Source organism: Lissotriton vulgaris, chromosome 6, assembly GCF_964263255.1.
Source record: "Lissotriton vulgaris chromosome 6, aLisVul1.2, whole genome shotgun sequence".
Taxonomy (NCBI): Eukaryota; Metazoa; Chordata; class Amphibia; order Caudata; family Salamandridae; genus Lissotriton; species Lissotriton vulgaris.
This window is the reverse complement of record NC_141694.1, coordinates 755,288,451-755,303,369: the sequence shown is the minus strand read 5'-3', so window position 1 is coordinate 755,303,369 and position 14,919 is coordinate 755,288,451. Positions and strand designations below refer to the sequence as shown.

The 14,919-nt window shown below is 42.1% G+C and overlaps 1 protein-coding gene across 1 annotated transcript in view; it reads left to right on the top strand.

The window, feature by feature from the left end:
- SLC35F1 (solute carrier family 35 member F1) overlaps positions 1 to 14,919 on the top strand; it is a 955,166-nt gene that overhangs the window by 286,949 nt on the left and 653,298 nt on the right. The gene's annotated exons all lie outside the window — the stretch shown is intronic.

Below are 14,919 nucleotides of genomic sequence, written 5' to 3'. Positions count from 1 at the left end.
TGAGTCTGTGTGATATATCTGTAAAATCTTCATTGATGAAGAAGTTTGCACCTTTCTCAGTAATTTTGTTAGCACAGCAACCTTCTGACATGATTTTGCTAGCTCCCTCTACTCAGTATGTCCAGCGGGAGAAAGATCAGCAAAATGATTCTCCAAAGTCAGTTTTTATAGAGGCCAAGGATGAACACCTACAACACAATAACCTATCTAAAAAACGATGTAGAATACAAAAGCAGTGAATCTAGTGATTAAATTGATGAAGCAGCTGTGCGCCAGGACTTTTTGTGAATTATACTTCAGGAATTTCCAACACTAGCTCACACTTATTTTATTAAAATAGTCAAAATAACCACTCTCTTCTTGTAGTCAAGCGTGCCACTCCTACTTGCCCAAGAATGTTCTCTTGCACTGGAGTCACTTCTGTTTTGCCATATTTGAACACTACTGTAGGGGTTTCAGTCTCTTGACACTATACCAAGTAAAGGAGCGAGTTAATAGGAACAAGTCCTCTGACTTGTCACTAGATTACCGTTCTTCTCTTCTTTAAAAACACATTTTAAGGGTGCAAATGATGACAACTTTATTGCTTAACGCCCTGAGTCAAGATTAGGTCACCTCTGAAATGAAGCATGCAGTATTAGCCCCTTAGCAAAATAAATACCTAGACTCGTCCCAGCATAGCTATCCAACTTCCAAGCCATCTCTGATATCTCAGTACCTGCTAAGTTATTAGACCATACAGCACTGAATCTAATCCAATATTTTGTTGAATCCAATAGCTTTCTAAGTCCATTTGCACGTAAGAGAGTCAGTGCTCATGGAAATCCCAGATGAGTCTGACTTTACCTTCTTGTTGGAGAGCAAATAGCAATGGCTGAATCACTGTGGAGATTCAGGGATCCCCTCAGGTCAGTCACAAACTCTAATATGGACTATTGGCCTATGCCAGCACTAGTGACAATCTTTTCAATGCGTTTTAGTTGTGATGTTGCCAAATGACATCTTAAAATCAATGTAAATGTGGTTGATAGTGGTTTCCTAATAACCAAGACTCTTGACTTTTTATCCTTATTTTTGTGGGGCTGGGTGTGATAGAAGGGGAGGAAAACTACATCAGCCTATGAACATACTTTAAGCACAGGAATTTGCGAGTTCAGTGAGGGGAGAAATGGCTGACTGTGACACTACTCAATTGATACAGGAAGCTGGCCAAGAACTGAAATTTGCTTCTACAAAAACTGAACCCATTAGGCAAAAAGCTGCCACATGTGGCAAATGTACGAAAAGATGTCAGAGGCTCATCCAAGAGTTATTACTGATAGACAATGTTTATTTATTGTTTTTTTTTGTAAGCCGCTGAAACAACAAGGCAAAGATGCAGTGTTTACTGTGAAACAGTATAAGAGCTGGCACTGGGGGTCGTATGATAAAGGCACGCATTGCTCAGTTACGCAGCCCAAACAACGGATGGGTCTTAACTACGCATTCCTTTACCATGCATGCCTTTGCCACGCTATTTCGTTGTAATGGCATGCATGGTTAGGGGGCATGCGTGGTTCACTTTACCACTACTCCTTCCCCCTCCCCCAGCCCTAAACCCTAAATTATAAAACCCCTACCTGCCACCACCCCCGTTCTGCGGCCTAAAACCTGCCCTGAAAACTACCCCTTTCCCTCCCCTTGCCCTGATACCTAAAACCCTGCTCCTTAACATACACTACTCGGCCCCTGCTCCTGTGCTGTCCCTAAAACTACCCCAACCCCTTACACTGCCCTGAGGCCTAAACCCTGCCCCCATTTAAAAAAATACCCTCATTCCCCCCGCCCTGAGCCCTAAAATCACTGCATTCCTAAAAGAAATCCCCCCAAACCTAGTCCTTAAAACGACCCCAACCCCCTCACCCTCCTTGAGCCCTAAAAGCTTGCCCCTTTCTTAAATGTACCCCTCCCTAAGCCCTAAAAACCTGCCCCCTTCCCAAAAGAACCCCAATGCCCCCCAGAAAGTGACCCTGCTTCCAAAAGCGACCCCCGAGCCTGGGCCCAGCGCACTTCTGTCAGCATCTGGAGCTTCCTGTTTCGACGCTTCTCCCCAAGTGCCCGCCCATCCTGAACACTAGAGCGCATCTGCCTTAACCATGCATATGTGTGGTTAAGGCAGATGCGTTGTTCGGGCAAGCATGATTACTCTTGCCGTGTCCCGGAACCCGTGGCTCTGGTGGCATTATTCCGGGAGTTCCCAGACACTGGGAGGCAATCTATGTGCTATCACTGGGAGCCAATCCAAGAGCAGAAAAGAGAATCCTGACAAAAGGGCTGATATTCTAAGTGAATCTAAAAGTAGATTTCGAAACCCAATCTCAAAGCTAAAACCTTGAGAAACTCTAATTGCTAATACCTTAGACAGTCTAAGTGCTGATACTGGAAAGAGATGACCTAAGAGTAGATGTGGAAAACCATTCTTTGACCTGGTGCTGGGAGCAAGAGTGGCCACTGTGAGCCAATTTATGTGCAGCTATTGGTTGCCAATTTGAAACAAACTTATAGTCATTCCAATACTGAAATGAGTATCTAACCTAAAGCTGACCAAGCTAGCCAATGTAGGCACTAGTTAAAGACTAATCTGGTTATCGTCTTAGACTGATTATAATATTTCACAATTATCAATTGGGTTTGAGCTTTTCCTTCCTGAGGATACATCCTACCTCTGTTATACTGAGTAAATTTCTTCTGAAAAATAGATCATTGATGATCAACCACTCCATTGATGCTCTTGTTTCCTATACATTTTCACCTATATGCGAAAAAAATGCTTTTTAGCCCAGTATGGAAACAGCATTAATATTATCTGTCTTACAAAAGCGTACAACCTGGAAATCTCTGGGAAATTATCTGCCGCGCGACACATACACGATGAAATCCACACATTTCGTCGCGGGTGGAGTTAATCTTAACGGCCTCCTCAAGTTCATCCGTCACTCAGGAAAGGAGTGCGGCTGGACCCTGCAGCGCCGGCTGCTTCGCAGGATTTAATTTGATTTCAGTGCTTCGCCTCGGTCTCACCTGACACTTTATCCTTTTGTTCTGAAGCTAAGCCATTTGGATTTGTGATATGCCACCGGCTCTTGGTATCTTTAAAGCCACAATAATGCTGAGTTCCCCAGCCGCTACACTGGTGCTTTTGGAATGAGAGTGGATGTGGCACTTTTTATCAGTTTTTTTAGGTGCTTCTGTAAATGCACAAGCCAGGGGCGGGAAAGAGAGAGTTTAGTAATTGGTGAGAGAGGGCTGTGGTACCGCAAATAGATGCTGGAAGAAGCTGCCGCGTGGAACTTCAGAAATATCCCCACTCCTCAAATGTCACCGTTTTAGTCTCTTTCAAAATGTTGAAAAACAGGGCGATCAGAAACATCGTGATTGAGATGGAAAATTTTAAAGATCTGTGGGCATACATAATTTATATGTGCTGCCACAGGTTCAGCCAAACACAAACATGCCTAACTGCTTCAATAGAAAGGAAATAGAGCAATAAACTAGAAGGAAATTTGGCTGCATGTCAGAATATCAAGTACAAAAACACTGTAGGCAGAATGTCAACTACCACTGAATCGTGAAGGTTAGTATATGCAGTTAAGCATAGATTTCTTAATTCCATATTTTCTTTGTACCTTGAGAATATATATATATATATATATATATATATATATATATATATATATATATATATATATATATATATATATTCACAGAAAAAACCATAGGTTATACTCCATATATAGTTAGGAATTTGCATTTACAAAACCTTGAAAATTCAATGAAAAAACCATTGGTTTTAGGCCATATATAGTTAGGGATTTGCATTTAGAAAACCTTATTTTACTCGCATAAAACCATTGAAATTCCATATATAGTTATAAGCGCTAACTATATATCGCGCACCCGCAATCCACTGCTGATGATGTCACATATTACATCATTCATGACATGGTTAGTGACATCACTGATGACATCACTGATGACATCTCAAATGACATCACTGATGACATCACTGATTACAACATCCAGTGACTGTATGTTTCTGTAAAGTTAAAATATGTTTTACATATTGAAGAATGAGTAGATATATAAGTGTCTGGATGAAGGATTTAGTAGGTGCATGACTGACTGTATGAGTGAATGATTAAATGTGTCTCACTGAGGGCATGAGTTAGTGACTAAACTGTCTTAATTTGTACATCATTATATCTGTTGTTCTACAAACTGCTGCATATGTTGATCAGTAGCTATATGAGTAACTGTATGGGTTGTTGATTGGTTGTCCAAGTATTTGTATGGGAAACTGAGTGTGTGTGTATGGGTGGCTGGGAGGTGTGTGACTCTGTACATAGATGTGTGAGTAGTTGATTCACTATATGTATAGATTCAAAACTGCATGTGGAAACAGCTGTATGGGCGGTTGACTGTGCATGAGTGTATTAGTGAGTGAATGGATATCTCAGTGCTACATGTCAAATTAAGTACATATGTAAAACACAGTACATGTGAGAGTTGACATCTATAAATAAATGTGCATAAGAGCTAGTGAATGTGTGAGTGGCTGTATGGATCATTGTGAACATGTATCAGAGATTGTATAAGAGAGTAAAGTAAATATGTGTTAGTATATGTTTGAATAAGTAAGGTGTGTATAACTGTATAGTTGAGAAAATGGAGGTGTGATTGATTTTTGGCATAACTGACTAGGTGTGTGAGTAACTCCATGGATGAGTGACTGTCTGTTTACACTGATTGTATCTAAGGTTATATTAGAGTCTGAAGAGGTTCATGGTATTATCACATGAATGATATCATCAGTGATGTGATCAGTCATGTCAAATGAGATGTTATCAGTGATGTCATCAGTGATGTCATTTGAGATGTCATCAGTGATGTCATCAGTGATGTCACTAACCATGTCATGAATGATGTAATATGTGACATCATCAGCAGTGGATTGCGGGTGCGCGATATATAGTTAGCGCTTATAACTATATATGGAATTTCAATGGTTTTATGCGAGTAAAATAAGGTTTTCTAAATGCAAATCCCTAACTATATATGGCCTAAAACCAATGGTTTTTTCATTGAATTTTCAAGGTTTTGTAAATGCAAATTCCTAACTATATATGGAGTATAACCTATGGTTTTTTCTGTGAATTTCAATGGTTTTTTAATAGCAAACATCAAAAGCTGTCAAATGTCAAGTACGTGATAGGTAAAAACGTTTTCGTGTTTATGCACGCTGATGTGCTTTGAACGCTGCCCCCCCTCCCCACTCCCCTCTTTTCTCTTAGTAGTACTCTCTCTTTGCAGATAGTGAACTGTAGTTAACGCAGACCTTTACCCCTGTTGTAATCCGTCGTACCTGCTTGTCTCTCCATTTGATTGATTATTATCCAAGCATTTACTGTTTTACAATTGGTTCTCTTTGGATCATTCTCTATTTACAAACAAGCACAAAGTCGCAATACTCTGTTTAGTCTTTGCAGATAGTGAAAAATCGTGTAAAAAAATAAAAGTAATCGAGCAAAATCAGTAGACCACTAATTCGATCTCTTTTTAACCTCGGTAAAATACAAACATTAGGAATAACCCTTCATGAGAAATACGAAAATAGTGAAATGAATTGAGCTCCACACCATGAGGGCTGCAAAACAGCTCGACTCCGCCACCCACACCGCCCAAAATAACGGCAAACCCTATGCAAATATTATAAATATACACAACACACCACCAAAGAAACAGAATAAAACATTTTATTAAATAACTATTTACATAACTATTTTATACTTTTTATTGCCCAATCCGGCTAGCTCAATCGATCGAGCATGAAACTCATGCACTGATAACAAGCGTTGAGAGTTTGTAGAATGATGGCTTCAGATTTTCCACATACGGTGTAGTGGCGCGAACTGGCAGGGGGCGTTTGGATTCTACCCCTTCTCCAAATAAGATTTTCATACGTGAATGTTCGTTCATGCTTTTTGTCCCTGAGTTGCTTCCATGTCACTGCCTTACATAAATGGCATAAGTCTTGGTTATTGAGTGCCATACTTCAGAATTCTAAGCAGTTCTTGTAACACTGTTTAAACCTTATTTGCACCTGCTGCAGCTTCACTATTCAAAGTAAGTGGGATCCATTTGTGGACCTGACTGCATTGGAAAACAATGTGATACGGTGCCTCCCTAAACCGCTTGACGGAGGCCCCCGAGGGGCGGTGAGATGGCGCGGACTGAGAGGGGGCGCTTGGCTCCTGCCCCCTCCCCAAGTCGTGTTGCCCTGGTGAGGCCTGAGATCGCCCCCGGCATAGGCGGCCGGCTCCCGGGGTCCGGCGGAATTTTTTCCCTTTTGAAGAATCTTTCATTCTGGACCTTGTCCCACAATCCGTTTCACCTGAAGACACGCTGTCGTAGGGCGCCCCTTTACCGTTTTAGTTGCCATTCCGCCCGCTTTTGGTACTCTGTGCCTCTTCCGCCATTCAGCTGTTTACCGCTCGCTCTTGCGACTACAACGTCTCGCTCACCATGTAGTTGAGTTGCTCCCGCTCTTAAGATTTGACCGAACTTTTTGGACTGCTAAAAGCGGTGGAATTCCGACCGCTGGTTGGTGGAGACATTTTGACTATATTCTGCACCTGCATTGTCGCGTAATGCGTCATATGACGCGACGCGTTAGCGCACCCGGAAGTGCTCCGGTGCGCAAGGCGCAGCTTCCCGGAAACGATCCAGAGCGCGCCGCGCAGCGCGTGACGTAAGCATAACAGGTCATGTGACTTGTTAATAAAACTTTTCATTGGTTCATTTTACTTTTCTTTTCCTAATTATGTAAGACTAGGTCATGTGACCTAAAAATAACACTTTTCATTGGATTAAAACATTTTTTTTCCCAAACGATGAAAGCCCCACCTTGTTTCTGGATGTTTCACACTGAAGCTGGCGTCACCATGAGAGCACCACCATCTCGTAGCTCCGTTGTGGCCATTCCGCAAGCAATCATGGCAGCCGCTCCCCACCGGAAGCCTGCGGGAGTCGAGGGCCCCCAAGACTTTTGTACAATCTTCAAGGCTGAGGGGACGCTTTCGAGAATGGAACCCAAGCCCTGGCAGACAAGCGTCCGAGTTCCAAGGTGTCCCAGGGTCATTTTACTGGACCAGGCCCAAATCCGAAGAGCCGGCCGCCATTTTAAGAGTCCTGTGGCAGCCGCCTACCGCTGCACCGCAAGAGTGGGAACAACTCAACTACATGGTGAGCGAGACGCTGTAGCCGTAAGAGCGGGCGGTAAACAGCTGAATGGCGGATGAGGCACAGTGTAGCAAAAGCGGGCGGAATGGCGACTGAAACGATAAAGGGGCGCCCCACTACAGCAGACAAGCCTCCGCCATGTGCTTCAAAACTGCATATGTATCTCGTGATATCAAGGTTGGGCAACCAGTACAGAACAAGCAGTTACGAGTCCCGTTTACACCGGCGCCATTTTGGGCGCGGCCGGGCAGGTCCAGGATCTACTGAAACACAAAAAATGAGGCTGACGTCTCTGAAGCAGTTCACGAACAGCAGGACATAGCAAATAAACATGAACTCTCTAAAGCTGTTAACTCACTGCAGAACAAAACAAGTGAACCTGAAACCTCTGGAATAATTGTCGCTCAAAAGAACAACACACAAAACTCTGTAGAGCCTGAAGAAAAAAAAACAGAAGGGCACTGTAGTTTCAGACACACTTAACACTAATGACGAAACAAAGATATCGTCTGTTTATAAAGCAGTTATCATCTTGACAGAATTGACAAAGAAGTGTACAGACACCAATGCATCAGCATTCTCGGAGATAACATCTTAAGGAACAAAGAAAGACCTGTTCACTCTTGACACCCCAGGTGCTGTGTATATTGCACTATAGTGCTGCATCGAGAAAACGGGCAACCCTATTGATGTGGATTTTTCATTATTGATTATTGTAAAGAAATGGCGACTCCCCCCTTTAGCAGATTAGCTAAATGTTTGCGTAATTTAGGCATAAAAGTTATATTATTGTTGTTGTTGTTGTTATCGTTATAGTTCTGGTTAATTTCAAAAAATGGTTAAATATATTTACAGTTTTTGTTGCGTTCGTTATATTTAAATATTAATAAAGTTTTAAAATGTAACTGTCTTGGAGTACTATATTTTTTTTAAAAATCGGGTGAATGGGGCCTTGAATCGGGTTATTGTCATGTGTGGGCTTTGCAAGTGTACTGCTACAAGATCGGACATTTCAAACTCAAATGCACGTTCTTTTTCTTACCTTTCCGAAGCATGGAGCGCAATAGCAGGCAGAGAAAAGGTGATGCACGTGTTGAACACTGCCTGGCCTGCAAATTGCTGCCAGTGCCCCCCCGCCCGCTCCTGAAAGAGGACACACACACACCGCCGCCCCGAGTACTTCACAAATCTTTAAAAGACCATGCGCTTGTTCAATGGGAAGTGGATAACATGGCTAAGAGCATTTACTGACTAATGCATGAATATCGCTGACTTTTCAGCGATATTCATGCATTGCGGCCGTTTTTTATCGCATTTGCGATAAACCTTGCTAATAGCAAGGTTTATGTGCGATAAAATTCGCCGAAGTGCGGCGATAATTATTGTCTCTAAACAAATTAGAGACAAAAATTACCGCTAGTTGTTGGAAATATGCCCCCGGGTTTTTCCTTGCAGGAATCGGGAAGCGAAAGACTAGCACTGAAATCAGTAGTCTCACACCTGAATCGGGAGGGTTGGCATGTCTGGATACTCTACAGCTGGAGCCATAAACTACATCCGCAGGGCTAGGTGATAGCCTAGGTCCGGCCTGGACAATCGGACACAGAGGAAGAGAAGTGTCAGAGGGTGCGGTAGTGAATAGGGTGAAAGGGAGGTGTCGAACGGGCACAGGGTGTGATTCTCAGAGAAGAGCAGCGCAGATGGGGGAAGTATATGGCCCATGCATGAGAGAGAGAGCGGGGGTGACCAGTGCGTGGGGGAGATGCTTGCGAGGGTGGGGAGCCATGCTGAGAATCGACGGCGTGCAGAGAGTGGCCCTGGTCAAGGCATCTAAAATGGCTGCCGTGCACGACAAAATTGTGGCATTGGACAAAAACGCAAGATGGCGCAGACAATGTTTATCAATAAGGATTCATTTATAACAAAATATTTACTCGCAGTGACAAAATGGTGTTCAACACTTCCTGATTTCAATCGAATCGAACGTTAACAAACGTCACGCAGCAAAAAAAAAAAAAAAAAAAAGCTCACGCACAGAGCGGTTTTTAGCCATGTTATCCAATGGAAGGTGGATAACATGGCTAAGAGCATTTGCTGGATAATGCATGAATATCGCTGACTTTTCAGCGATATTCATGCATTGTGGCCGATGTGCGGCGATAATTTTTGTCTCTAAACAATTAAAACGAAGCACAAAATGGCGAATTCCCGTTTCGCTACCAGTTTGCGGCCCAGTTCGCGGCCCGTGAAGCGCTTCTACCGTGAAAAATCAATTTTTTTTTATTTTCCCCACGGGACCCTTTAATAACCCCAACAACATTCCTAGGGGGTCAAGAGGGGTATACCTTGCCCCCTTTCAATAAATTCCCCCTTCGTTTTTCACCTCTTCTTCTCTCTCGATCCTACCGAGAGATAAGATGGCGGCCGCTCCGGACTATTTAGAATGTTGACAGACACCGGAGAGCCAATCAGCTTTCTGTTATCCAATGGAAGGTGGATAACATGGCTAAGAGCATTTGCTGGATAATGCATGAATATCGCTGACTTTTCAACGATATTCATGCATTGTGGCCGATGTGCGGCGATAATTTTTGTCTCTAAACAATTAAAACGAAGCACAAAATGGCGAATTCCCGTTTCGCTACCAGTTTGCGGCCCAGTTCGCGGCCCGGGAAACGCTTCTACCGTGAAAAATATTTTTTTTTTTATTTTCCCCACGGGACCCTTTAATAACCCCAACAACAATCCTAGGGGGTCAAGAGGGGTATACCTTGCCCCCTTTCAATAAATTCCCCCTTCGTTTTTCACCTCTTCTTCTCTCTCGATCCTACCGAGAGATAAGATGGCGGCCGCTCCGGACTATTTAGAATGTTGACAGACAACGGAGAGCCAATCAGCTTTCTGTTATCCAATGGAAGGTGGATAACATGGCTAAGAGCATTTGCTGGATAATGCATGAATATCGCTGACTTTTCAACGATATTCATGCATTGTGGCCGATGTGCGGCGATAATTTTTGTCTCTAAACAATTAAAACGAAGCACAAAATGGCGAATTCCCGTTTCGCTACCAGTTTGCGGCCCAGTTCGCGGCCCGGGAAACGCTTCTACCGTGAAAAATATTTTTTTTTTTATTTTCCCCACGGGACCCTTTAATAACCCCAACAACAATCCTAGGGGGTCAAGAGGGGTATACCTTGCACCCTTTCAATAAATTCCCCCTTCGTTTTTCACCTCTTCTCTCTCGATCCTACCGAGAGATAAGATGGCGGCCGCTCCGGACTGTTTAGAATGTTGACAGACACCGGAGAGCCAATCAGCTTTCTGCGCGCAAAGTTCCGTTTCGCGAAAAGTAAGCGGACCGGATCGCTGCCCGGAGCGCTGTTACAGATATATATCTTGTTTTGAACGTTAATTTCTCAAAAACTACTGGAGCACATATATTGAGACCTAGCAAAGGCACATCGGGCTAACAGTCCCTACAATTTTGCCAAGTTTCGTGCAAATCCATTCAGCCATTCGAGCTAAAAGTGAGTCCAACCGCCCTATGGAAAAATGAATGGGAAAAACGCATTTTGGGACCCCCCTTTTTTCTCAGGCCCCCCTTGACGAAACCCCCCCAAATTTTTAGGGGCTGCTCAGAAACAAAATGTGCCATTTTCCTGAAAATTTCAGCCGATTCCGTCCACAAACGTCAAAGTTATTAGGCATAGAATTTTCAGAAATCCCATAGGGAAAAAATCCTAACTATATATACCTACTGGCGATAGCCAGTAGGTAATATATATATATATATATATATATATATATATATATATATATATATATATATATATATATATATATATATATATATATATATATATATATATATATATATATATATATATATATATATATATATATATATATATATATATATATATATATATATATATGTATATATATATATATATATATATATATAAAACACCAAAATCCTGGCGTCATCCAAATGCTGCAACACAGTACTAGCGACGTTTAAAACAGGAACGGACCACAACTCGGGGTCAGTTAAATATAATGTGCAATTTTATTCCTCCATTTCTCCCAACATATATATACATAATATATAATATATATATATATAATGCATTATGCCCGGCTGTAAGGAACTTCAATAAAGAACCCCACCTGTATTTCCCTGCCTGGGATTCTTTCCTTTCATTTTGTTGGAGGGTGTTCGTGGATATTCGTGTGTCAGCCAGAGACACACCAAAGAATCCCGCTTCATGAAGAGGTTGCCTGCTTTACTGGTGTGTTTGCGCTTGCAATCGAAATTCTTGTCAAGGTATTGACTTCAGGCGGACCCACCTTTAGCGCGCTGCAACGCGAGGAACACCGCAAGAGCGGACCGTGACTGCACGGTGGTGATGGTGCATTGTCGTCATCCCAAGTTTCAGCAAAACCAGCGCCCGACAGGTTGAAGCTATGCGGGGACTCGAGGGGTTGTGATGCCTGAATACTCACCTCACCATGCGTGCCCAAATTCACCTATGCCTGCAGACACTAAGATTTAACTTTTTGTTTCCCCCATCACGCTACACCAGGCACACAGGATTCTGGGAGTTGGAGTTCCATACTGAACCCAACCCAGCGGATGATCACATGAGCGGGGGCGGAGCCAGAAGTGAACTTTATTAAGATTGACGACTCTCAATCGGGGCACAACGGACATGAGGCACAGCGGCTAGGGGCGTCTGAGGAAGGATTTCAATCCGAAATGCATTATGCCCGGCTGTAAGGAACTTCACTAAAGAACCCCACCTGTATTTCCCTGCCTGGGATTCTTTCCTTTCATTTTGTTGGAGGGTGTTCGTGGATATTCGTGTGTCAGCCAGAGACACACCAAAGAATCCCGCTTCATGAAGAGGTTGCCTGCTTTACTGGTGTGTTTGCGCTTGCAATCGAAATTCTTGTCAAGGTATTGACTTCAGGCGGACCCACCTTTAGCGCGCTGCAACGCGAGGAACACCGCAAGAGCGGACCGTGACTGCACGGTGGTGATGGTGCATTGTCGTCATCCCAAGTTTCAGCAAAACCAGCGCCCGACAGGTTGAAGCTATGCGGGGACTCGAGGGGTTGTGATGCCTGAATACTCACCTCACCATGCGTGCCCAAATTCACCTATGCCTGCAGACACTAAGATTTAACTTTTTGTTTCCCCCATCACGCTACACCAGGCACACAGGATTCTGGGAGTTGGAGTTCCATACTGAACCCAACCCAGCGGATGATCACATGAGCGGGGGCGGAGCCAGAAGTGAACTTTATTAAGATTGACGACTCTCAATCGGGGCACAACGGACATGAGGCACAGCGGCTAGGGGCGTCTGAGGAAGGATTTCAATCCGAAATGCATTATGCCCGGCTGTAAGGAACTTCAATAAAGAACCCCACCTGTATTTCCCTGCCTGGGATTCTTTCCTTTCATTTTGTTGGAGGGTGTTCGTGGATATATATATATATATATATATATATATATATATATATATATATATATATATATATATATATATATATATATATATATATATATATATATATATATATATATATATATATATATAAAGAACCTCCTTCACCTTGAAAAGAGTAGAAGCCACAACAGGGGACAGTGTGGAAACCTTTATTCACACCAGCAAGGCGAATGCATTTCGGCAATATTTAACCTTCTTCAGCGCCACAAGAGTCCCGGGGAAACTTCCATTCACGCCCCAATGGTGTCCTGCTGCCTATAGTAGCCGTGTGACTTTGGCCCCGCCTCCGATGTTAAAGGCCCACCTGTTGCAGTTCCGAGCATCTTCAGGAACTGCAACTCCCAGAATGCACCAGTTAGCCTCCAGGTAGGTACACACACACACACATATATATATATATATATATATATATATATATGTATGCATATATGTAGTAAAGGTACATGTAAGTGGCCTTAAGAATAGCAAGTCTATGGAATATATTTGCAGGATGATATTTAAATCTCGATATTCCTAGAATACTATAAATTCTGACCAAAGGGACGACAAATAACCTTTATAATTGTTTTAATGAACAGTAGTTAATTTCACAGAATGACTCCTTTAGTTTCCATTTCATCATGGGATTGTAGCCCTTGAGTCGTCGCAGACAGTGGCTTCATATCTTAGGGAGCGTAGTAGATGCTGGTTATAAGATGTCCTCTTGTTGCCAGAAAGGAATGTACATGTTCCACGAACTGATTGCCGAATAGATAGAGACAAAACTCCATCACCCTCTCGGATAAACATTTCTATTCTCCCTACCCAGTATTTTTTTGACTTAATACTGGGTGCTCCCTTGTGTCTGGACAAAGCTATACCTCTCTGAAGAGCTCTAATTAGAGTGAAACAGTGTGTCAGGGGTTGCTTTTACTCATTTCAGGTTGGCTTGATTGGTATTCTACCAATTCAAAGCTGTAATACTGTGCCCGGAGTGGTAAATGGCTTTTGTCATTTTACAGCTCGGCAAGGACAGCACTGTGCTAGTACTATGCTTAAAGACTTTGCTGTAGAAATGGCAAAAGACTTTGTCCATTTCTATCCCGGCGTGGATAGCACTGTGCTAATCCTATGATTAAAGACTTTGATAGAAAAGCAGACATTTGAGGTGAGCAGATCTAGAGTGTCGCTGGTGTTGAGAGTGCTCTATAGAGGAGCTGCATTCCACCTAAACTTGAGAACTACCCAGAGCATATATATATATATGTATATATATATATATATATATATATATATATATATATATATATATATATATATATATATAAGTTTTGTTCCTCAATGTTGTATTCAAAATGTTTATTATTATTCATCTTAAATCACTGATAAGGATTTCAATCAACTTATATGGAACTGATATTTGAAAAACAAATCATCACATAGATCAATACAAGTACACATATATGCTCCCCCGTTATTTAGGAAACACAGTACTGAAGACTTAATGCCCCAGTAGCCTATTTGAATAACAATCATTATTGATCACTGATTTGTCACTAAAACCCAACAATCTTCATAATGCATTTCATAGTGACACCTGGTGAAAGCCACCTTTCAGCCAGAATAATTCACTCCTCTCCAGGCTCCCTCAGGGCTAAATGTTTCCAGAGTTCATCACTCTCCCATCTCAATAAATAAAATAAGGAAGATAACCGTAAATGTGTATGGCAAAGATTCATTTTCAAATTCTTTTTTTGAGAATCGTGAGAAATGTACAATATCTATATATTTACAATGTGCTTATGTGCACCAAAAATCTATTGCCAATAATTCCATAAAGGCAAATGTTTCTCTGATAGTGGAGGAACAGTTGCACTCCTTTTTTAGGCAATTATTTAATGAATTGTCTCTGAAAGTTTTCATGAAATCTACTGTTAAATGCAGAAACGTAGGTTCCAATATAGGACATACTGAAGATCAGAAACATGTTAATCAAGGTGAATTCTATGATATATGTTTGTGACTGCCTTATAATAATGGTCTTCACATGGATAATTAGAAATATTTGTTTCATTATGTAGGAAAGTGGAGTATTATCTGGATAGGGGGTTTGTCCTCACCATGAAACACTGTCACAATACCCC